The sequence below is a fragment of the Ambystoma mexicanum genome, chromosome 11 (genome assembly GCF_040938575.1).
Source record: "Ambystoma mexicanum isolate Mex_15411 chromosome 11, UKY_AmexF1_1, whole genome shotgun sequence".
NCBI lineage: Eukaryota > Metazoa > Chordata > Amphibia > Caudata > Ambystomatidae > Ambystoma > Ambystoma mexicanum.
This window is the reverse complement of record NC_090934.1, coordinates 424,386,291-424,412,724: the sequence shown is the minus strand read 5'-3', so window position 1 is coordinate 424,412,724 and position 26,434 is coordinate 424,386,291. Positions and strand designations below refer to the sequence as shown.

The window sequence follows — 26,434 nt, the reverse complement described above, 5'->3', positions numbered from 1 at the left end:
GGGGCAATCAGCTTCTTAATAGAGTCGAGAAGGGGTGGAAAATTCTCTTTGAGGATGTCCTCCACAAAGTCAGTCAGGCATCGCTTCCTGAGTAACAATTTTGAAATTATCTGCTGCCTTCATAAGAAAGTTATTGAAGAGCAGCTGGTTGTCAATCAGTAAATCCTCCCTGGGCTGGGGGACAGGAGTGGCGTCCTAAAAAATGTTGTCAGGCTCGGCCTAATGAGCAGGGATAGTGGCCCAGGCTCCCTGGACACATGCATGAAGCCAAGGGTCACGGTCATGCGACATGGTCATACGACACCGGATCTTGGCACAGATCTTGGTCCAGGACATAGAACAGGTCTTCATCTGGATCATACTGATCCCCGCTGATATTTTTCAGGAGGATCAGGTAATTCGAGTAAAGGAGAGGTAGGGTGGACCACTGGGGACTGATGCCTAGGAGACTTGCAGAGTTTAGGGTCATCCTTTAAGAAATAAAGTATCTTGTCAAATCTTGCTGAAAAGCCAATGAACTCCATACACTTCTCAAACCTTTCCTTAGTCCAGGAGCTGGTAGTTGGAGTTTCTGGAAGTGGGAACCTCCAATCTTCCTGAATAGGGCCTTTAGATCCTTGTAAGGACTGTGACAATGGAGAGGAGTCCTAGGTATAGCCTGGAGATTAATGAGTGGTGACTGGGGACTGGAACCATGGGAGTCCCAGTGGGGAAGGGCCTTAGTGTGTTTTTCCCTCAAATTAGGGTGAGTTTTACCTAAGTAACTGTGTTTCGACTTGTCTTTCGATGTGTCGGAAACAGGCGCCGAAACATTGGGAGAGGCACCTTGTGGAGTGGAAGACTTGGTACCATGCATCACACGCACAGGTTCAGAGAGTCGAGAACCGGAAGGTCCTCCAGGCCTCACCGGAGCTCTCAACGGCCCTGCGGGTGCCGTAGGATTCTTCGACAGTACCGTTTAGGGTAGCTGAGGGGTTGTGTGCTTAACCTTGGTGGTGCGAGTGTGTGGGGCCCCCGTCTCCAGTGGGTGGTCTCCCTGTAGCAGTGCGTTCGGCATGCCTAGTGGGGTTGGGGACGGGCACTCTGTAGTCGGATGACTCCACAACGGTGTCTTCGGCCTCCGAACTGCTGGAGGGGTCCTCGTCCAATGCAACAGCGCCAGTGAGGGAATGGGATTCAGCCTACAGGGTGTAGGCCACCCACCATTTTGTTCGTCTTTCTTTAAGCGTTTTAGGCTTAAAGAGTTGACAGGCCTTGCAGCGCCACTAGTAGTGGTCACAAGTTAAGCAGTTATTACACTCACTGTGAGTGTCCTCTCCTCCCCCCCAAGGGAGCTTTTGATTATAGGAAGCACAAAAAGTAAACCGAGTTCTCTCCATTAGGTGGAAAAAGTGCAACCAGACAAGGGAAACAAGAGGGGAAAGGTATTCTCTAAAGAGTAATGTCGAGAATAAGGGTCCCCACTCGCCCCACTTTAAAGGCCAAAGCCTGATGGTGAAGGCCGTCGCCAGCTGCCAAGAATTCCACCGGAAATCGCAGGACGGGAAACTGCCATTTATGAAATTGTCAAAAGGAATGCAAAGACGTGATACATTTAGCAATACACATTAAAGCTACCGACCAGTAGAGCTGGGAAAAAAAAACAACCTGGGGGGACATTGACATGTGAGGGATCATACGTACACTCCACACCACTGTAGGTGTTAGTCACACGTATTTCGATGTGCCTTTTCGAACTTTGAAAAAAAAAATTAAAAGATGTAATACTCTGCAATTACCACTAGCGGTCTGACTCTATGCACAGCATGTGATTCTACGCAGATTCACAAGCGTCGGAATCTAATTTCCTTCTTTTTCCCGATCGTGTGGTTCTCCTCAGGCATATAACCAAACTTTATAGTGGAAAAGAATAAACTCACTACCAAAGGGTGCTGCGGCACAGTAATGGGACTACTCACATGCTGTTCAAAATGAAAAACAAGTTGAACTTTCCACACTAAACTAGATAGAGACACATGCATAGCACGTAAATAAAACACACATCCACAGGTGTGAAACTTTAAGATGCAAACTACTAACAAGCCATAAAATAAAACCCATCGCCACAACAATTCTAAACATGCAAAGTCCATTATCACTAGCCATTGGCTAGTAGCGATTGCACATTTTGAGCTCTGCACAGCTACACTACAAGAATATACATCCTAGTTTTGAGGTGTGGGGCAGTAAATCCGGTGGCTGCACTGCCCCCCCCGGCCCTACTCCCACCCCCAGTCTTGGAGGGACAGGAAAATCATTGTTGGCCCTGTGGGAGGGGGCCTGGGGAGCGGTGTGGATGGGAGCAGGGAGGAGAAGCATATGGGCACTCAAAAGAATACAAAATATAGAACAAGGCTGACGCTCGATTAAACAAAGATGTCACAAAGAGGTATGACTCACCAAATTGGGGGGTAACATGTTCCATTAGACTTCTTGGCCGGGCCTGTAAGAGGCAAAATATAAACAAATTACATAATTTGCGCTTGAATGAAGGACATCAGTTATAAGTGAGCAAGATTTAAGAAATGTGGTGTGTAATTAAATAACAATAAATACATTTAGATAAAAGCCAAATTGTACAAACTACAGAACAATCTATCAAGAAATACGGAACAGAACAGAATAATGTCGGTCTCCAATGTCCCAATAAAACTGAAATTCATGTGCCCATGATCACTGTGGGGATGCAAGTGTAGAATGAGTGAATGTGAGAAAATAAAACCTACGAGCAGGAAGGATATTATGAGCCACAAGCAGGTCAACTTGGAGAAAAGGTCCAATGGCTTTGTGGAGTTAATGGGCTTTTGGTTTTTCAGCAAATAATCCAGTCCAGTACCCTTTCAAGTGTAGATTACTGTGCCACACTCTACTGAAAGAGAACCATTGGACCTTTTCCCAGAGTTGGTTGATTGTTACACATGCTCATTAGGGGGTTTTGGTAGAAAGAGGTGCATGTGCCTGCCCACTCCTTGGACATTGAGGTCCAGCAGACCACACGCATTTCTAAATACAGTTAACGCCAGGCAAAATAATTTAGTTGAGAAAAGCAGAATCTCTGCCACCCACAACCAAATCATGAAAAATGGAATATTTAGTCTTGATGGGGCATGGAAAGGTATAGTGCATGTGCATTCGGAACCACCAAACCAACATAGTCTATCTTTGGCTTCTGGAGTGCTGAGGTGTGCAGGTTACACAGATTCCTTAGGCTTTGAGGGAGACTTTCTTCTATGGCGTGCTAATTTCTTTGTCTTCTCAGAAGCCATTCCTGGATCTGAGGAACATAAAGGTACCTTGCAGTGTACTCCCATCCCCCCACCCAAATCATTCTTAAATGCCATCTTGAACTCTTAGAGGCAACAACCTGTATAATTAAGAAAGTAGCAACAGTCTGAATGTCAGTCATCCTCTCTTTAAGGAAAGATCGAGCTTGAATCGGAGAGGAGAAATTAGAGCTTGATAGCTGGACCCAAACCATGATCTTTAGAAGACAGATCTTTGCTTTTGCCTGAAAACCAACTGGCAACTGTGTGCAAAGATTCATGCGTCAACACAATAGTTCCAAGCTGGTCCATTCTTTCAGACCCAGAAAGTAAAGGTATAGCCTAGCAAGCAAGCCTGATGTGATGTGATTTGCTCATGGAGTGGATGGCATTCACCTCCGTACCATAAACTAACCACAAGCAAGGGACTTTGTCACAGATGCCAGTTTGAGATACATGGTTAGTTTATGGTACGGAGGTGAATGCCATCCACTCCATGATGGCGGCCACTGGAGGCATTACAAGGTGGATGATTCAGGCTCCCCAGGCCATGCCAAGGGCCTTGGCTGCTTAGAAAGGAGGCACCATCTGGGAAATAGAATGGCAGTTGGTTAAGCCAAGGAGACCAGTAAGGTAGCCTGGTACACTGTACAACAAATGGTTATGAATGCCACTCACTCTGTGGTCGGCAAACCTTGCATGCTCGAACCCATGCAGACCCAGATGTATCGGAAGGCCAACCCCTTACATAAACATAATGCAGAAGCACTAGGACCTCATTTCCAACACAATCAGCCAACAGGGATTGAAACCACAATTGCAGACCTACCAACTGCTGCATCTGTACTCTAGACAAATATCACCCAATCCTAAACCTTAAAACAAGTCTCATACCTGAATATACTTGCATGATTAACCACCCCAGGCAGGCAGGATTTAGGGTATAGGTGCAGTTTAGAGTAACATTGTGACTAGGAGGAAAATTTAAGATCGAGCAAAGGAGATAGAGAGACAAAGGAAAGTGGAGAAGGGGGAAAGAAAAAAGATCAGAAGGAGAAAGAGCGTCAGTGGCGTTTGAAGGAGCAGAGCTGAATGATTGGGAAAGAGGAGCACACGTGAAGGGACTTACGCGAGTGGAGGTGAAGAGTCAAGTGCAAAGTGACAAGAAAGTAAAGGGGGCAAAGTGGAGAAAAACAGAATGTGGTTAGAGGGGGAATAGAAGTGAAAGAGAGTCTGCAGAGGTAGCAGAAAGAAAAAGACATACGCTGGGTGCAGGGCACACCATTTGCACATTGGCTAGTGATAATGGACTCTCAGCGAGTAAGAAATGGTTTGCTGTGTAGAACTGAGGTGGCAAGTGACGTTTCAGGGTTGGCTACTAGCTTTTAACTTGACCTCTGTTAGGAAGAACAAGTGATAAAAAAAGATGAGGTGGAACAGTGAAAAAACAAAGTGCAGCAGACAGAAAACTGGAGGTGGTAGCAACAGAATGAAATTGCGGGGAAGAGAAATAATGTGGAGGATCAGCGATGATGCAAGAAGAAAGAAACCCAAGATGGGGAGAAGAGAAACCAGACAGGAAAAAAGGTGAAAAGAAGGCATAGAAATGAGAACAGGTTAGATTATGGAAAGAACAGAGTGACATTACAATTTCCAGATGCTCAGTGATCATTAAAATAAAGCAATGACATTGCTGAGGGCACACAAGATCTAGCTAGCCGACCACTGATAAGAGGGGCAGGGATAAGTCTGACAAACCTGATGTCCAATAATGCTCACGAATTTGACGGCCAATTTTAAGAGGCTTCCAAAGGCACCCGACCGGTGTGGTAATGCCAGATAGTATAGAAGGATCAAAAGGATCAGCGTCACATCCGGACCAAAAGAAAACCAAGAGGAACTGCTTGGGGGAGAGCGGGAGGACTGAGGATCACAGTTGTGAGCGAAGTTAATGACTAAGCTGACCAGTAGAACAAACCCTGTTATATAGACACAGACGCTACATTTTAGCTTCATATTGTCTGTTAATCCCTCAGCTGTAACAGTTCACCGACGTCAATCTTCCTGGGAACTTATTGAACTGGCAGTGTCAAACTGGGAGCTTACTGAGAATGTCAGGTTTCTCAGGCACAACATGGCATGACAGAGTGGAGAGTGCCGTAACTTGTTTCCTAGATAATGTGCGTCATAGTGAGTGTGGAACTGGGTAAATTCAAAAGGTCTCCCAAAAGGATTGCAACGGTGTGCACTCTCTAATGGCTAAATACATTGAAATATTTCCCTCTAGAAATACAGCTGGAAATACAGAAAATCTGCTAATTCCCTGCTTACATTCAGATTGCAAATCAAGAGTCCACATGAAGCTTAAAGCCAGGCTAATGGTCATGGCAAACTCGTACACCAGGCGCAACCTACACTGGACGGCTCTAAACCCACGTAACTTGACATTTGTCACAGTCTATGCTCTATGGTCCTTCCTGTTCCCACTTTGTACTCCCTTGTTCGATTCCATTACTTCCGTTACATTGTTCTTCCATCCAGGAATGTGTTGGGTATTGTGAATTGATGTAGCTGTATTTTATCCCTTCCCACACTTCAACGCAGCCTTTACTGCAGTTTGCCATGTTACAAAACATCCTCAGGCATCTTACTTCAGAGCGCCCAGAAACAAATTGGTGGCATTTACTAGTGTGCTACAGATGGGTATCAAATCGGCAAACAATAAATCAGCGATTGTGAAGGACATGGAACACAAATTTCTAATTGGGTATAAGGTAGTTTAATAAGTGGGAATAATGTAAACTGATGTGTTAGCTATACAAAAACAACAACAATATTTATGAATCAACATTTTTGGCTCTTTGTAGTGGCATCACCACTTTGATAATTGATCATTCATTAAATATTTTGTGACCAACTTCCTTAATGGGATCCTGGAATTTAAGCCACGACCACACATTAATATCCCTTTTCCACGACTATATTCTTTTTATTTTAGTGTTACTTTACGCCAAACATTTCACATTCTAAACATTAATTTTTAAATACAAAATTACATAATTCCAGGAGACCACCAGGGGCCACAGGCAAGATGAATGCCTGATCAGCACCATTCCCTGCCCTGGTATATGGCTAAGCGAAGGCAGAGTTGAGTGCCCGGGAGCCACCGCAACAGCTCTTGGGACTACAGAAGACATGCTAGAGCATTGGGGGTGATCTGAAGTATTCCCGACCCCATACAGCAGCATATCCAGGCCGGGTGACAAGTCATGCAGTGGTTAGAGTGGCCCATGGTGCTGCATGGGGAAAAAGGACTGAGGCTGGCGGAGCCTGGGGGGGTACCAGAAGACGTGAAAGTCACCCGGCAAGGTGATGAGAGCAGACCCCTCCCACCACCCTGCGCCATAGGTGAATGGCAGCCCGAGACTAGTGTGCCCCCCCTCCTCCACCGACCGTGAGAGAGGCGAGGTGGCTATGCTGTGCCCCCGCAGGGGAGAAGAGAAGGAGGCCACGTGGGGGAGGAGGGGGACGGCTTTACCATCCACACGCCATGCAATTGCTGTGGCCGCTGGAGAGGGGCTTCCGTTTCAAGCGTGGGGGCCGGCACAAAACTGAAGGCATCAACACCGAAGCACACTTGCAGGTGCGGGCCTAGCGAGGTGCCGGCAAGGACGTGGCTGCTGGTGAGGGCTGAGGCACAAAGAGGAGCGGCGGCCCACAGGCGAGGAGCGGCGGCCCACAGGCGAGGAGCAGGGCCAGAGGTCCGGTAAGGTAGGAGAGCAGACCCCACACCCCAGGAGACTGCTGCTGAGTGGTTGGCGAGGAGACAGGACCTCCACTCCCCCACCCCACGAGGGCCTCCTGTTGGGCTATGGGGACGTACTGGGGAACAAGAGTCAGCCCAAGGAGCGGGACCCAGTTTGAGGACAGTGTGGGGTGTGCCCCATAAGAACTGCGCAGGGGCCAGTTCCCGGTTCAGAAATCCCACATATTCAACAGCATATTGGCGTGTGGGGAACTTCAATGACCAGGTGGGGGCAAGTGGGATTTGGTGCCAAGGTGAAACATCAGTGGTGTGCCCAGGCTCCCGAGGTGCACCCCTCCCTACTGTGTGGATAAGTGTTTAAGACAATAGCTTTTGTAATGTGTGTACCTCATGGGTAAGAGCAACAGAGGAGTTGCCACGGGCCCACTCTTGAGTTTTGCGGGGGCGCCCAGTGGTCCTGTCTGACCAAAAAAAGGCACGGTGGCCTGGGGTAAAGAGGACAGAGGCCGGCTGGTGCAGGATAGTCCACTTGGATGAGTTGGAAAAGGACATTCTCACAATACCAGTACTCGCAGAAATGGGAAATGGTGAAAGCGATGGGGGATGGAGGGCACCACCTGTGCGCGGCAGAGATGGGCACCATCAAGACCGTTATTCAATCAATCCTGGAGGAGATACGGGTTATGAGAACTGACAATGGTGCCATAGTTGAAGATCTCTCTGCAAGAGTGATTACCCTGGAGGACAGGGTGGAGGGCCTGGAGGTAACCACACCTCATCCGTGGTCCTTGAAACGCAGGTCGGGGCTCACCTTCAATAAGTGGAAAGGTGGGAGGAGGAACTTCGGCTAAAGCTGGAGGACAAGGGTAACAGGAAGCAGCGCAACAACCTCTGCTTCTTTGGCCTGCGAGAAAAGAAGGTGAAATCCCCGGCTGCGCTGGCACGCAAGATACAGGAGGTTATGGGATGGTCCTGGGTACCAAGGAAGGGGAGAGTGCATCGTGCGGGCAGGGGACCTCGCTCGGTCCTTGCCAGGGTGCACTATTACGGACACAAGGTGGACATGCTGGAGAACGCCAAGCGTGTGGGGGTCATTGATTATGAGGGCTCTGAAGTGGCCATTTTCCAGGACCTCATTGCCCAGACACTTTTGCGGCACAATAAATGTAGATCCCTAACCAGATTAGTACAGGTGGGGATATCCCTTTGTGTTCACCTTTGAACGGGAAGGTGATGACGAAGACATTAAACAGTCCATCGAGGGATTTTTTGGGGCAAGGACTGGATGGCGACGGGCCCGATGACAGGGAGAGTCCCAGTCAGACGAGTGAAGCAGCGGGTCTAGGGACGTCACATGGTCCGAGGATTCAGGGTGCCAGGAAGTTCCAAAAGTTCAATACACACATAAAAGGACTTACTTTAGACTGGGTAGCTAACCTAAATTGCGCGATCACCATCAGCAAAATAACCCCCCAACCTTGGACAGATTATTACTTAATCAACTTCTCGACTGCCACAGAGCCACCAAAACAGAAAAATCTCGAAATGGCACCACCGCTCCCTACTAGAAGCAAAAAAGCCATTACTGCAGAAAAATTACTCCCACTCCTCCTACCTTCCCTTTCCACTCTCACCAACAATACAGACCCCAATGCTTTAATAGCCACTTTCTATGATACTATGTCTAAAGCCCTCGACATCATTGCACCCACTAAACTCTGCAAAAGCAAACAAAAATCCCATTTGATCACATGGTTTACCCCCAACTTAAAGATCTGAGACTCCAGAAAAGGAAACCAAGCCATCTGGCGACACACCCCTACAGCAGAAAATAAATCTACCCTAACCAATTTCGCTAAAATGTACAAAAAAGAAATAATCCTTACCAACAGAAATACATACAATGAAAGAATATCTATAGCTAACCACAATACTAAGGAGCTCTTCACCATCCTTGGAGAAATGGAGAACCCTATTCCACCTACAGATAACAGCCCGAAAGATAAACAATGGTGCACCAGCATCCAAAATGCATTTTTAAACAAAATAGCCACACTGCAGGCCACAATATCGGCCAAAAAAAGCTCCTTGTGCTCCAATGAGACGCACACAACCCCTCACACCACCACCTTACTACCAAACTCACCGTTCAGATTCAATAACATTTCCATACTGGACACTGAAAAGGCCATACTCTCCCTGAAACCCTCCAATTGCCAGGGTGACAGTTGCCAGCTTAAATCATCAAGGATGCAGCCAGAGAGTTCTCCTTTCATATCCAAGCTAATTAACGCCCCCTTTAACTCAAGCACAGTCCCGACAAACCTCAAAGTATCATGGGTATTACCACTTCTTAAAAAACAGACACTTGACCCTTCCATTGCCACCAACTATAGACCTGTAACAGTCCCCTTCCCCCTCAAAATCATCGACAGACTAGCCGATCTCCAAATTCAAACCTACTTGGAGGAAAAACCCCTGCTAGGATCACGCCAATCTGGATTCAGACCACAACATGGGACTGAAACGGCGTGAATGGATTTAAAAACACAAATCAACGAGTTGAAGGATAAAAGGGAAAACAGCTATGCTACTCCTCAACCTCTCAGCAGCTTTTTATTTGATGGATCACGCAGTATTATGCGAACATCTACCAACAGCTGCACACTTCTCGAGTGAAGCTATAGCTTGGGTCCAATACTTCCTGGCCAACCGTACGATGAGAGTTTTCTCCCCATCAGCCTCAGCAGACCCAATCCATATCACCTGTGGTGTTCCACAAGGTTCATGCGTCTCACCGACAATGTAGAACATCTTTACTAAGCCTCTCTTTGATAAACCTGACTGACTGGGCGTCACATATACTAACTATGATGATGACACTCAGATCCTCATTCCCCTATCGGGCAATTTTGTCGAAGATACAGCTCTGGTAAACAGGATATACCTCATCATTCAGGCATTGATGGCCTCACATGGACTCTGCCTGAATGATGACAAAACCGAGATTCTGATCCTGGGCTCTGACTCCAACCTAAAAACTATGCCGCTTTTACCATCAATGGCAACATAATCAAAGTAATCACTCAGGTAAAAACACTAAGTTTCTACCTGGACTCCACACTATCACTAAAAAAAACACGTTAGTTCCATGGCCTCATCTACAGCCTATACTTGTAAATTAATTAGAGGCTGTAGACCCTTTCTATCCAAATCTAGCTGCATTACACTTGCCAATGCGTTAATGTCTAAACTAGACTATTGCAATGCTCTATATGCCGGAGCTAACAAAATTATCATCAATAAAATTCAAATATTAGACAATGCGTTTAGAGCAGCCTTGGATATACCCCGATGTGAACATATCTCCAACCATAGAAGAGACCAGCACTGGTTAAAAGTTAGCGACAGGATACTTCTTAAAATGGCTTCCCTCTCCTTCAAATGTCTAAGGAACGCTACCCCCGTATCTCTCTGCCAGACTGACCAGAAAATTCCCTACTTACCAAACCAGAGCCTCCAACCACCTCTGTCCAGAAATTCGTAGATTTAGACTGTCCAAAGCAGGTGGATCAAGCTTCCCTGTCAAAGCTGCCCTCTACTGGAATGCGTTGCCTACTTACATCAGAATGGAACAAACATACTCTAGCTTTAGGTGAAATCTGCTGACCTGGTTGCGAACCAATGACAACTAATATCAATTGAACCTCTGCATAACCTGCGCCTGTACATATGTATTTATATCTGCTCCCATGTGCCTTATGTATCGTGCTTAACCAGCCATATTGTAAATATGTTATTTGTCTCTGATGTATGCACCTATCTGTACTCTGTAACTAAGCCTCAAGTATCCTTGTAACTGCTGCGCCCAGCTACCCATGGGTTTGGAGCAGATTACCAAATAAACAAACAAATGCTCCACCCTCACGCGGGGAGGCCACCTGAGAACTGGGTGAGTTGAATAGGGTTACTGGCATAGCCCGAGGGTCACATCACTGTAGGTGGGGGATCCTTCAAGTTGGATAGCTGTTGGACATGTTCCCTTTGGGGGCGATGAGTGGGGGACCGCCACACAGGAGTGTCTTTCTTTGGGTTTACGGTGTATTATGGGGGGAAGCTAGCGGGGGGTACTTTGTTGGGGTTTTGGGGAAGGGGTGACGGGTGGGGACCAGATGGGGGTAGGGACAAGGGGGCACAGCATGTCATAATGGAGAGGCAGTAATGCCTAGGAGGGAGGATAGGGGGCACTAGGAGGACCATGGTAAGGGTCTCTGCCCTGGTGGTTCGGTCCGCGATACCACAATATGGGAAATGTGGGACCACAGGCCTTGGGGGTGCAGGGGGAGAATCTCATGCAGCCAGCTTTGTGGAAGAGGCAGGGGGATGACTCCCGAGACACCTATGGGGGGCAAAGTGAACTAGCTGAAAAAAGGGCTAGAGCGTAGTTGCGGATAGCCACATTAAATGTTAAGGGGTTAAACTCCCAAGACTTTCAGCAATAGGCTTGGGGGGCAGGAGGGGAAATGCGGCTGGTTGCAGTGGTTTGCGGCCCTGTACTCTAAGCGGACATCTAGCGTGGTGGTGAATGTGTCACAGCCGTTCCAGCTACAACGGAGCACAAGACAGGGCTGTCCATTCACTCCGTTGCTTTACGAATTGGTGATGGAATCCTGGGCTGGGGTGAAAAAAGGAGAGGATTAAGGAAGCGACGATCAGAGGACGAATGTATAAGATCAGACTCTTCGGGGATGATGCTCTGCTGTACAGTACGGACCTGATGCATTTGGTGCTGCGCCGTCTGGATGGCTGTGTGCAATACGGGAAACTATCATGTTTCAAAGTTATTTTCGATAAGTCTGTGGACCTGCTGGTCGGTGGATTGTCAGGAATAGAGAGAGTATGTAAGAAGGCTCCCATTCCCGATACAGGAAGACTTTCGGGACTTGGGAATAGGAGTGTATAAACAAGTGGGGGATTTGTATGCAGGGAACTATCTGCCATTATGGGAAACCATGCGCCAGTACGTGGAGAGATGGGGGCAGGCTGGGGCTCGCCTGGATGGCCTGTTTAAATTGCATAAAAATGGTGATATTACCCAAATTCCTGTTCCTATTCCAGTTGCTCCCGAAGTCCTTTTTAGAGGAGGTGAAGGGGGTTCTGTTGAAATTCCTATGGGCGGGGGCCAAACATAGGATCACATATAAGACGCTGATCTTGCCAAGAGGAGGGTGGGGTGGGTTTCCCAGATCTCCTGACCTACTGTAAAGCAGCCCAGCTTTGGGTGTTGGTGGAGATTCTAGATCCCGTGTCAGCAAAGCAATGGGTGCCGTTGGATAATGAGATCCTGTCGCCTGTACCCCTCGGGGAGTGGATATGGGTTCCCTGTTCATATATCCAGAGAAGGGTGTTGGCATCACCCGATCCTGGAAGTGCTGTGGACTCTGGCTGGGGGTGGGAGAGAACAGGTGGCTGTCCACATGGCCACATCCACCCCCCCCCCCCCCCCCCTACAAGCTGCATCTGGCTGACGCCACTGCGAGATGGGATTGAAGAACCATTGGCATTTCAATTGTGGAACGAGGCAGGGTTGTGCAGAGCCGGCCAAATGTGGGAAGAGGGGGCCTTCATCACGATAGAGAGGTTAGCAGAATGCCTGCCGATAGAAGAATATGGCTAGTGTGCCCATCTACAGCTGAAGGGAGTCCCACTGGAGGGTCGATGGGGGGAGAACTTGCAGAGGGGGTTGACAGATTTCACAAGACTCCTGCTCACGAGTACAGGCTCAAGAGGCCTCATCGCCTGACTTTATAAGTGGGGTTAATAGCAGAACCCAAGGATCCCACCCCAGCTAGGATTAAATGGGGCCATGACTTAGGGAAGGAGATCGACAGTGCCATATGGACATTGATGTGCAGAAGGGTTACCAGTTTGACAGCTTCCCTACAATATCGGCATGATGCCTTAAAAGTTCTGCATAGGCGGCACTACCCGCCAAATGTGTTAGCAAAGATGTGCACGGGATACGATCCCGGCTGTTGGAAGTGTGGGGGATTGAAGCGGGACTATGGCCACATGTGGTGCGGCTGTGGAAATCCACAAACATACGGGCGGGGAAGTTTTGTCATGGATCAAAGGGGTTGACGGAATCAATGGGGAACTCTCTCCGTGGCTGCTTCTCTCTCTTTGGGGAGGGATGGGCACATGGTAAGAGTGATGTTGGCGGCAGCTAGATGCTGCCTCGCCCAGTTGTGGAAGAGTCAGAAGATGCCAGCTGAAAGATTGGATGGCAAAAGTACGAGCCATATATGATATGGAGTTCCTTACACATCTGCTGGACAAGTCCCAAACCAACATTGAGGGCCTATGGGTACCCTTTATTGAGAAATATGCGTGCTGAAAAGTGGGGGGTCGGTTTGGGGTGAGACGAGAGGGGCCATGGGGCTTCATGACAGGTGGCCCTAGAGTCCTGGACAGTATGCCCCGAGAATGACTTACATGGGGTAACTCTGGATGAAGCATAGTCTGATCGATGATGGTGCAACCAGCCATGGGGGGCCTTCAGACTGTTTGCACAGAAGAAGGTCACCATTGTGGAGTGGAGCCTATCAAAGGGAGTTTGAATGGGCTGCATGGGGGTTGGGGAGGGGGTATGCAGGGAGTAGAGGAGGGGGAGGGAGGAGGTAAGGGGTGGGGGAAAGGCCAGGGGGAATAAGTGGGAATTCTGAATGTTGCCTGTTTTGAAGTTACCGGTTCATACTTCGAGTCAGGAGCTAAAGTGTGTAGGGTGGAGTAATGGAACAGGCCTCATTCAAAAGCTTTTTTTGTTACCGTCACATTTGAAACACTAATAAGTTTAATTCTAAAAAAAATATCATTCCATATGAGAATACTACATCCAATTCATGCGGATAAAACCAATAAAAAATTACAATTTAGAAGACAAACATACCATTACCATTCAACAGGTGTCAATATCCATCCACAGCTTTGTGATGCCAATGATCAAAGGTATTTGGTTACCGGCTAAACAACGGGCCCAAATATTTTATTGGCATTCAAACGGTGTACAAATATCCCAAGAAACCTAGCATCTATATCTTCTAAACTTTCACAAACAGTTAACACATGGAGATCATCTTCCGGCATATGTTCTTATGTGCAAATCCTATAATATTTGTACTGTTTTTCAATGAAACAGATTCATCCTCTTTAAGGGAAAGGTTTGCCTGCATCTGGGCGGGGGAAGTTGGACCAAATATCTCTGGGGTTCAAAGGGAGTAAAACCCAACCTGGAGAAACCGCTCAAGGATTTCAAACCCATTACATATTCATGGTTTTTACACCAATCCCATATCTTCGTTTCACTCTCAAGTTCATGCCTTAGTATCAAAAAAACGTTTTTCCAGTCGGGAACCCCACCGATTTCAGCAAAGGTTTTTGCTGTGGCTCTTTATTTCCTTAACATTTTTTGTGATGCCCTCACAAAGGCAGAGCAAATCGAGGCCAGCAAAGGTCAATCTAGCCTGTTCACACCACACCACACCCTACCCTACCCCGTTTTAATAGCAACAAAACACTTGGTGACGTGAGGCCCAACTCTTATTGTATGGCTTTTACACGGATTCCACAGGGAAGGATCGGAAGCTTTCTCCGGAACATGCCCTCCAGTTTATTTAGCTGCATATCGCAACACTTGATATTAGCCTCCAATCCATATAGATTATACATGATCAGCCTCTGCTTATGTGCCTACAAAAAGTATTTTATATTATATCCGGTAGTTTTTGTGGCAAACCGCTTTATGGAAGCAAGCAGGATGAAAGCCCTTCATTTTTTTGCTGTACCATAATTACTTATTGCTAGGTTTATCCACCATAGTATATCGTAGATATGAATAAGGGGTCACCTGCTGGCAAGGACCAATTTCTGACAAAAACTGGTCTCAAATGAGTTTTCTTTAGAGCAAAGGCCATAATTCCTGTTTTACTATTCATCTGTAAACAGTTGTGTTCAGCATATTGTATTACCGACTAAGTACTTCTATTTAAGTCAACGAACGTATGGTCCAATGGTTCTATGTTCTTTCAGATGGTTTTTCAATGTTTTTTTCAAAGCTTTTTTCAAAAACCCCCTGCGAATTTGTATTTTTGGGAGAGTTCCCCCCCAAACTCATTTACCCCATTACTTCCTATGTATTTCCGACTACCCCTGCTCCTTATATGCACTTCCCCACCTCCTACCTATATTTTCAATTAATTTTTTCAAAAATAAAGTTTCGTAAAAAAGCACATCAAAATAAGGTCAGTCGATGAAAGAACAGCATACAGGTCCAATAGTATTACATTATTGGCATAAGCCAAGCAGGAGACGTGTTCATTGCCAAGTTATGAGTAACCTTTAGTACTTCTGGTAGGTCGGCATTAGTTGAACAGTATGGGATGCCAAAACAGAGCCCTGCTTTAAGGCCTCTACCGATGCAGATCTCCTTAGTTACAGCGCCCATGCTGCCCAGTCTCATCTGGACGGTGGAGTTATTGTGCAGTTGTACCAACAAGTGCAACAGCCCCTTGCGAACAGTACACCTTTCTAACTTACCCCAAAGAATTGTCAGGGGCTTGAGGACAGACGTGCCCACAAAGCAGAGGGGAGAAAAGTGCACAAGAGACAGGAGTGTAAGGAGCACTGCAGTCAAAGGCAGTGAAGACAAAGGCAGTGAAGACAAAGGCAGTGAACACAAAGGGGCAGGGAGTACAAACAAGAAAAACAAGTTTGGTTACCAATGGTGGTGTACATAGAATGGGGGAAAATTTTCCAACAAGGTCAGGGGAAACACTAGCCTTCTGAGCTGGTTGCTATTAAAGCACCCCACTCTGAATGCTCATGGAGAGGAGTAGCAAGAGTGGGTGTGTGTCTGGACCTTAAGGCCTGAACAAGTAAACCGTACGCACAAGACTGAAGACTGTACGGATCCAGCAGGAACGGAACAGTGACTGCCTCCTGAAACAGGAACCAGCACCCTGGTAACAATATGGCATAAGATACAATACTGAAACGCGACAAAGGAAAAGGGCAGAGATTGCCTGCTTGGAAACAGCAGCCACAGTCTCAAAGAAATTGCACAAGCACAAGTGAGGGCAAGAACAGTAACAGACATATCCAGTGAAAGAATAGTAAGTCAAAGCGAGCCAGGTTCCGGACTGAACAGGGAGAGAAAAGAAAAGCAAAAAGACAAACATCCAAGTGCAAGCGTAATGAAGAATGGAACTGCAGACTAGAAACCAGAATCAAGAAACAGCAGACTGAACTATAGACCAGTAACAAGAAAACTCAGGACCAAAACTCTGGTCTAGGATAATAAGCACTGAACTGCAGACTAGGAACAAGGAACTGTAAATATGGACTAGAACAACAAGGGGGAGAACTCCAGACAGGTAACCAGGAAACTCAGGACTGGAATCAAGGAAGCTAAAGCCTGGTAACACAGACTATGGGCACAGAACAATGAACTGTAGGCAAAACACAAGAGAATTCTCTTGTGGTAAAGAGCAAGGGACTGCAGGCAGGGAACAGATGACTGTAATCAGGGGAGGAAGTACAGAGGTGCAGGGCAGAAAGTAGGGAAGTATAGGGCACCAGACAGGTTTTGGAAACGGCAGTAACAGCAAACATGCGTTGATCCTTGGATTTATGCTGAGGGGCTGGCAGCAAACTCAATGCAAGAGCCCTATGCCCCTGCAGGGAGCTGCTTAAATACTGACCTGACCTGCCCTGGGCTGAAGCAGGCTGGTTAGCAACATGTGGAGCACCACACCTGAAGGTAATCTGCCGCCTCCGTCTGGTCCTGGGAAAGTGAAAGCAGCACTAATCCCTAAGGCTTCTGGGGTTTGTAGTGCCAAGACTGCTGCATATGAATAGCCTGGTAATAACTGCCACGTGGTGCATTATGGAATATTTTGTTTGTGAAATGAAATCAGGAAGTATCAATGTCTTGCAAACAAAGTAAAGACAAAAACATGAGTAGGTATCGTCTGTGGAGGAACATGGTGATAAATGAGTCCCAAATAGTCCACAATCGTTGCGCCAATTGGTGTTCCAGTGGCACAGTCGTGACAAGAATGGCTCGATCTATAGTACCACAGACCTCTATTAGATTGTTCAATGCCAGTATAATGTGTAGTAGAAGATCCCTTCCTAAAGTCTGGCTGGAACAGGGACCATAATCCTACATTACTTGACTTGTCCACTTTTGGAGCTCCCGGACCACTTTTGAGGCAAACATATTTACTAGGCACATACAAAAGAAGCAATATTCTAACGTTCTCCGGATTAGAGCCTAGGCCCTTTTTATGCACAGGGACTAAATAAGATTTATTTCCATGAAGTGGGTATAGTCCCATTCGCACTCAAGCTTTCAAATAATAGTGCAAGAGGTATTGTCTACCTCATGGCGTCTTTTTTAGGGACTGCATTTGCGAGGCCGTCAGAACGGGAGCATGCAAGGTTTTCAATTGTTGTAAAATTACTAGGATATTCTCCACAGACTGATCTAAAAACGAAGATCGTACTGATGAAATTTGTGTATGTAATCCTTTGTCCAGATGCCTTAATTTATTATCAACATTAGGGTTGTTGAGGTATACCGGTATGATTATTTATACCGTGAAGGTCTTGTTATTCCAACCACCTTCATTTGCTTTATACCGGTGTACCGTCTGTCATCCCTTTTTGCTGTCAAAGGACAGTGATTTGTTGTAAAGTAATAAAGCTAAAACCGCAGTGTTAATGCAGGGTCGGAATGTTAACGTGTTCACTAGGAAAAAAAATATTGCTGGCCCTTCTCAAAACAGTAAACTTGTAATAAATCTGGACTGCTGGTAATTGTAATTTTTGAAAATGCAGAATCAAGCACAATGTCTCATTTATTAATTTGGATTAAAAGTGCGCTTTGTGTATTATCCAATTACAAAAAGTGTTAGCAATAGCATTCACCAACAAAAAGCTTTACAAATATTTGATTCACAGGAATTCAAGTCCCACTATTCCTCTCAGCTCCATTTAAAAAAAATGTTATTGCCAAAAAAAAAAAAAGTTTACTAAATGATTTCTTTTAGCCACAATGCCTGGTTAACATTATGGATTATTTATTGTGTTTTGTTTGGTGCTATTCTATTATCGTTTACAAAACTGGGGCTAGTCAAGTAATCTGAAGTAGGCCACGAACTTGAGCAAAAGGTTAGTTAGGCAGGGAACTTGTTCCATATAAATTGGCAGTTTATGCTGAAATAGCAATATTTATTAATATTAACAAAACCTTAAATCATATGTAATTTCTGATTTTATAATTCAAAACGGGGGGGAATATTAAAGTTGCAAGCTACTAGCCAGCCATAAAAAGTCACTCGCCACCTCACTGCTATTCACAAAGCACACCATTTCTTATTTGTCAAGAGTTAAATATCACTAGCCAATGGCTAGTGGTAAGCACACATTTTGCACCCTGAATGATGCCGCTTGATACAATCAAGGAACACCAAACTAATCTCTTTCGAAGGGATTGTGTCCTCCGACGTATTCCTTATCTTAGATATCTCCTTCCAGCTCTGCTGGCCTCAGAAAATTTTTCTCTAGAGGGCGCTGCGCGTCGACGTCCTCCGAGTCGATGTCCCTCAACAGCCGCCGTGTCGACGTCATCCTGCCTATAAAGGCCGCGCGCAGCGTCTGTTGCTCAGTTCCGTTTTTCCGCGCTTACTCAGTGCCTCGGAATACCGTTGCTCAGTTTTGTCAGGTTAATCCTATTTACCTCAAGTTATTCGATCCGTACTCGATGGCTTCTTCGTCGGAACCGACAACTCCTCGATCCGGCTTCAAAAAATGCCGAGATTGTGAGAAAAAGATGTCGCTGACTGACCCTCACAGAGTTTGTCTGTGGTGTTTGGGAGCTGAACACCATTGTTCGGAGTGCAAGGACTGTATGTCCATGACCGCTAAGGCCCTGAAGGAGCGTAGGGGGAAGCTGGAGAAAGCTAAGACTTTTAAAGCTTCTTCTTCCTCGACGAAGTCGAGACCTTCGTCTCCTCGTCACCATTCGCGCTCCAGGTCTCGGAGTGGGTCCCATCACTCTTTGAGATCGAAGCACTCGAAGAGGAGACGTCGAAAATCCCCTTCTCTGTCTTCCTCTGTTTCTCCAAAGAGAATCCCTTGCCCCACATAACATAGTTCCCGGGCTGAATGGGAGGAATTCCGCAAAAATATGATGAGCGTCTTCGAGAAAGCGGCCTCGACCCCCTCGAAGACTGCCGAGAGCGATGCTCTGGTCGAAAGACCCAAAGGTCAAAAACGCTGCAAGTCACAGTACCCGGCGAAGGAAACTTCTCGAGCGCGTCTCGAACCCTCGAGTAGGACTATGACCTCCAAACCTTCCTCGAAGGTTCCGTCGACGAAGGTTCCGTCGACGCAGAGGTCGGTGTCTTCGACGCCGTTGTCGAAGGGACCTTCGACACACGGGTCCGTCGACTCGACGTCAGCTTCGACACCGGCGTCGACGCCAAGAAAAGTCACGGTTACGACACACCCAGTGACTATCCCCAGGTCCTCGATGACGATGGCTTTGAGATTGTCGAGCAGAATCCCAATTCTGTCGAGGTCATCGAGGCCTCCGCCTTTGTTTTCGACGTCGGCTTCGAGGCCGATTATGAAATGTTCGGTACCCTCTGCCTTGGAAATGGGGTTTACACCCTTTATGAGTTCAGAACAATTGAGAACTATGTCTTCAATTATGGAAGAGGGTGAATTGTCTGAACAGGAAGACACATTTGAGTTGCAGGGACCTGTAACCCCAATTAGAGAGGAATTTTTCTCTGAAGAACGCAGGTTAAAGGATCTTCATGATTCCTTACATGAAGCAAGTGGGTTAGACACTTCCCCTGAGGTGGAGTTTGCTAGGCCAGACTCGGGGGAGCATGCTGAAACCCCCTATAGAGCCTTAATGGCCAGGATCAGAGAGTTTATGGGGTGTTCTGCACCTTCACAATCTTTCCAACAAGATGACCTCACGGATATTCTTGACAAAGGCCCACAGGAGGATCCTGTGGTGCCTTTTCATAAAGCTCTTCAGAGGAAGATTATGACGAACTGGGAAACCCCAGATGTCGTCCCGGTAGTAAATAAAAAAACTGTCTACAAAATACAGGGTATCTTCTACAGACCCGGAGTTTTTTGTCAAAACACCCATCCCCAGAAAGTCTGGTGGTACAGGCAGCATCTTCTACCGATGTCAAGACGGCTTATCCTACCGTCCCACAGGACAGGGACGATAAAAAACATGATGCTATGGCAAAGAAAGTTTTTTCGGCATGTAGCACGGCGTTAAAATCTGTTAATGATACTTGCACCCTTGCTAGATTCAGCCATACACTTTGGGAGTGTGCTTCTACAGCGGCTGACTGCATCCCGGAGGGAGAAGAAAGGGAGGCGTTCCTGAATATCATACAGGACGGTAAAGACGCTATGTGCGAATCCCTCCAGACGGGCATTGATTCGGCTGACAGTTTCAGCAGAGCAATGGCGGCAAGTACAACAACCAGGAGATTCGCTTGGTTGAGAAAGTCTGGTTTTGCCCCAGATGTGCAAGCCAGGCTCTTGAACATGCCATTCGATGGCTCTTCTTTGTTCGGGAAAAAGGCGGATGACAGTTTAGAGAAACTGCAAATTTCAAAAGCAGCAGCAAAATCCCTAGGCACTGCAATCCGTCAGACACCTTTTCGTCCCACAGGAACCTCTGCGAGGGGCAAGTCCTTTCGCTTCTACTCTGCATTCGGAAGAGGTAGAGGACGACCGGCTCAAAGGGGACAAAGAAGACCTACCCGCGGTGGACGGGGTAGATCTTCAAAAGCCGCAGCATCAGCAGGTGCCTCTTTACCATCGGCATCTGCATCAGCCGCCCCAAAACCACTCTGAGGACTTCCCTCACAGGACACCTGTAGGAGGCAGGTTGACTCAACATCTGGCGGAATGGTAGGCTATCACGTCAGATGATTGGGCATTGGAAACAGTTGCCCAAGGTTACTGCCTGCCTTTCCTACGCATACCTCAGTCATCCACCGGGGATCAGCTCTCAGAAAGCTGCAGATCTGCTCCTCTTGCAGGAATTTTTGGACCTGCTAGAGAAAGGTACCATAGAACCGGTACCTGTAGCGGAGAGGAACAAGGGCTGGTACTCCCCTTACTTTCTCATTCCAAAGAAAGACGGAGGACTGAGACCCATCTTGGACTTGCGAGAATTGAACCAATTCCTCAGGAAAGACAAATTCAAGATGGTCACTCTTTCTCAGATCCTCCAGGCCCTTCAGTTCCAGGACTGGTTGGTATCTCTGGACCTTCAGGACGCTTATTTCCATGTGCCTATCCATCTCAAACACAGGAAATACCTGAGGTTCGCAATTGGCAACTCTCACTATCAATTTCGAGTGCTGCCATTTGGGCTGACCTCCGCCCGAGGGTCTTCACCAAGTTAATGTCGGTAGTGGCGGCAAGTCTAAGGAGGGAAGGGATTCACGTCTACCCCTACCTGGACGATTGGTTGATCAGGGCTGCATCTTTGGAAGAAGCTCAGATCCAGCTAAATCACGTGTGCCACTACCTTCACAAACTGGGCTTCTCCCTCAATTTAAAGAAGTCACAAATGATACCATCGCAGAGACTCCAGTTCATAGGAGCGATCCTGGACACTTCCCTGGGAAAAGCCTCGCCACCAGAGGTGAGGGCTCAAGATATTCTACGGATGGTTACCAAGTTCCAAGATGCCCAACGTCTCCCAGCCTTCGACTTTTTGAGGTTGCTAGGCCTCATGGCATCCTGCATTTTCCTAGTGCCAGAGGCTCGCCTGAGAATGAGATCCCTCCAGTGGGCACTGAGGACTCAGTGGTCACAATTCTCAGGGAGAATGACAGATCTTCAGGTTCCCGACAGGGTGGCTCGAGACCTTCAGTGGTGGGCCCGTCAGGAGAACATTCTGAAAGGAGAACAATTTTGGCAACCCTGGCCGGAGATAACAGTAGTCATGGATGCCTCACTCACGGGGTGGGGAGCCCACGCCAACGACTTGACCATCAGCGGTCGTTGGTCTCCATCGGAGTCCAGACTACATATCAACCTGTTAGAGCTGAGAGCCATCAGACTTGCGCTGAAGGCGTTCCTGCCAGCTATACAAGGGAAGAACGTCCTGATAATGACGGACAACACGGTGGCCATGCATTACCTCAACAAAAGAGGAGGCGTAGGATCACTACCCCTGTGCAGAGAGGCGATGCAGCTCTGGTTTTGGGCAATCCAAGAAGGAATCTCTCCATCGGCAGTTCACCTAGCTGGAGAGAAGAACGTGACAGCGGACGCTCTGAGCAGGCAGAGCACAGTCTCCCACGAGTGGGAGCTAGCTCAGGAAGTCCTTCAAGAGATCTTCGCCCTTTGGGGAACCCCTCAGGTGGATCTGTTCGTCACCAGCCTCAACAGGAAATGCGATCTGTTCTGCTCAAGGGAATTTCCCCCGAGAGGAGTTCTGGGAGACGCGTTCATAATGGACTGGGAGTTTCCGCTTCTGTACGCGTTCCCACCGGCCCCTGTCATTCCTCAAATGATCAGGAGGTTGAGAAGATTCCGGAGAACCATGATCCTAATTGCCCCGGATTGGGCCAGGAGAACGTGGTACCCGGACCTTCTAGACTTGTCCATCTGCCCTCCAATTCGACTTCCACTCAGAGAACCTACTCTCACAGAAGGGAGGTCAGGTTCTCCATCCAGACATCAAAACCCTCAACCTTCACGCTTGGCTTCTGAAAGGCTGAGGTACAATGATTGGGACCTCCCTGATGATGTTATGGAGGTGTTGCTTTCGGCAAGGAGGCCAGCAACAAAGTCTTTATACCGCTGCCGTTGGAACAGATTTTGCAGCTAGTGTAGAGAACAGAATATCGACCCCTTTTCATGTGGTACACCAATGGTTTTGTCCTTCCTACTATATTTGGCGAATTCAGGCCTTCAAGTTGGCACCATTAAGGGCCATCTCGCAGCGCTATCCATCTTTAAGCGCACTGCGGAAGAACCATCCTATTTCAAGTTACCCTTGGTAATACAATTTCTTAAGGGGTTAACCAATGTTTATCCCCCAAGACCATTCCAAGTTCCCCTATGGGATTTAAACTTAGTCCTAACTTTCCTGATGGGCACACCTTTCGAACCACTCCATTCTTGTTCGTTAAGATTCCTTACCCTTAAAACTGTTTTATTAATAGCACTTACATCTGCTAGAAGGGTGAGCGAATTACAAGCTCTTTCTTGTAAACCCCCTCACACAATCTTTCACAAAGACAAAGTTGTCCTGCAAGTGAAGCCTAATTTCCTCCCAAAGGTGGTTTCTGAATTCCATATCACTCAGGAGATTACCCTACCATCTTTCTATCCTCCTCCTCATCCGGGGAAAGAGGAAGAGAGGTTACACAGGCTAGACCCTAGAAGGGCTTTAAGTTTTTACATCAGTAGACTAGCCAGGATAAGACAGGCAGACCAGCTGTTTGTAGGTTACACAGGTCACAAGCTGAGGTTACCAATAACTAAGCAGACCATTTCCAGATGGATCATTCTAGCCATTCTGGAATGTTATAAACTGGCAGGGAAAGAGCCCCCTCAAAACCTTAGGGCTCATTCGAACAGAGGTATTGCAGCTTCATCGGCCCGCAAAAGAGGTGTGCCCGTTAAAGACATCTGTGCAGCCGCTACATGGTCGTCTATCCATACCTTTACACGTTTTTACAACTTGGATTCCTCCTCCAGTCAAGAGACTAGGTTTGGAAGGGCTGTACTGCACTCTATTCATCAATAGGAGACAGCGTGAAGTCAGTACTCCCTCCTCCAATGATAGAATACTGCTATGGGAGCCTATCTAAGATAAGGAATACGTCGGAGGACACAATCCCTTCGAAGAACAAGTTACTTCTTACCTTGTAACGTTCTTTCGACGGGATGTTCCTCCGACGTATTCCTTATCGACCCTCCCATCCATCCCCGCAGTTCTACTTCCCTTGTTGTTGCAGCTTACGCTCCTTCAGGGTGATTAGTCTAGTCCAGAAAGAATTATTGTGGGCTACAAAACGGAACTGAGCAACGGACGCTGCGCGCGGCCTTTATAGGCAGGATGCCGTCGATACGGCGGCTGTCGAGGGACATCGACTCGGAGGACGTCGACACGCAGCGCCCTCTAGAGAAAAATGTTCCGAGGCCAGCAGAGCTGGAAGGAGATATCTAAGATAAGGAATACGTCGGAGGAACATCCCGTCGAAAGAACGTTACAAGATAAGAAGTAACTTGTTCTGACTTATATTATTTGAGAGAGACCATGGATAGGGATAACACAAATGCCCTGATTTTGCTGGACCTATTCCTGCATTCAACACCATTGATGCCAAGGAAGAATCCTATGATGTATGGATTGCTGAGGCACAGCACGAGTCCAAAGCAACCTTTGCAATCCAAAAGGGACTAGAGAAACCTTTGATTAATCATCAGGAAAATATCTGTAAAGATTCCAACTGTTGTGCCCTCATCCAAAAGGCCCTGGAGGATAAAGTAGAAAAAAAAACACCATTCAGAAAGCAAAACCCAGAGATGTACAGTCTACCATCTCAAATGAGGGAGAAGCAAAGGAAGAAGAGACCACCTGCTGGGAATCAGAGTCTTTAAATTAAGGAGCATCACATAGGATGAACTTAGAATCACTCTGCTCAAACTTAAACCATCATCGTGTAAAGGGGATATCGTTCCAACTACAGCTATGAAGGCATGTTCGGAAATACTGAGCAGCACCATCACCAAGATAGTTAATGCCTCCCTAAAGGAAGGTCATGTTCCTACATGATTGAAGGGAGCGTGGATCACCCCTCTGCTAAAAAAGCAGTGTCTTGATCCTACGATCCCCAAAAATTATAGGCCCATAACCAACTCCCCATTCCTGCTAAAATACTGGATAGGGTGGCCTATTAACAAGTACTGAAACTAAAAAGCCACACCATTTTCAATAACTGGCAGTCTGGCTACAGACCAGGTTTTAGTACAGAATCAGCATTTTTGGATTTAAAACCCAATATGACGACAAAGATAAACAAAGGCCAAACTAGGATGCTGATGTCTTTGGATTGGTCAGCCACATTAGATTTTGTAGATCATCCGTTACCATTAACTAGTTTGCAAGAAGTGGCCAATTTCAGTGATCAAGCAGTGCCCTGCATACAATCATTTCTGGGAAACAGAACCATGAGGGTATATAGTAACACAGCAGAGGCTCAGCCAGACCCTCAGATGTGGAGTCCCGTGGGGCGTTTGCCGATCGCCAATTCCATATAATAAGTTTTACCACACCATTATTCCAGATGCTTGAGGGAAAAAAAAAGAACTGCTTTTCAAACTACACTGATGAAACTCAATGAATGCCTCATCCCTCCGACAGGCAACTATGATGAAGATGCCAAATTGGTTAAAAAAATCTATGACCTCGTTCAGGATTGGATGTGTATGAGCGGGTTTGCTCTGATCCATGACAAAACTGAATAGGTGGTATTGGGCACCAGGCCTAGACTGAATAAGTTGAAGGGAGAATACAAAAAAGTTTCCATATTGCACTCATATTCCCACGAAAGAGGAGATAAAAACACTGGAGTCCTTTTCGATCAGACCCTCTGCATGAAAGCTCAAGTGAATAGTTTGATTATCTTCGGCATATTATATCAGACTGCTCACACATCTGCCCATTTTTGTCCCAAAGAGTGGGGAGACAGTAGCTCGAACAATCATTGCATCTAAAATTGGCCATCGTAGTAGCCTCCTGGTGGGTATTGGAAAAGGAGAAATGGCTAAATTACCAGGTAGTACAAAATAGCACCATCAGAGCCATCATGTGGATGAGGAAATGTGAGCATGTATCCAACATTCGGAGACGCCTCCATTGGCTCCCCATGGAGGCTAGGATGGAGTTTCGGCTACTTACTATTACTTACAAATGGTTGGCAGGGCAATACCAAGCGTACATGCGCTTAGACTCAACAAAAAAAACAGGAAACTGGAACTTTACGATCGAATAACCAAAAACTTTTAGAAGTCCCCAGAGTAAATCTGACAATGGTTAAAAAGAGTGCTTTCTGGGTGGCAGCACCCGCAAACTGGAATGCCATGCCCCCCAAGCTCAGAAGCGGCACTTCGCTGGACTGCTTTAAGAAAAAACTCAAAACACACCTAATTTAGATAACCATACCCATTAGGTTTCTGTTCCCTTTCTCTGTCCATAACCAACTCATAGGGACCCCAGTTCTAGGCGCCCGTATGC

General features: G+C 46.9%; 1 protein-coding gene across 7 annotated transcripts in view; it reads right to left on the bottom strand.

Moving 5' to 3' along the window:
- The window catches only part of PHF21A (PHD finger protein 21A), a 2,009,174-nt gene that overhangs the window by 1,778,669 nt on the left and 204,071 nt on the right, over positions 1–26,434 (bottom strand). For all 7 annotated transcript variants that reach the window (XM_069623242.1, XM_069623245.1, XM_069623243.1 and 4 more), the window contains exon 2: positions 2,440–2,482. The gene's annotated coding sequence lies outside the window, so the exon portion shown is untranslated. The remainder of the gene's footprint in view (positions 1–2,439; positions 2,483–26,434) is intronic.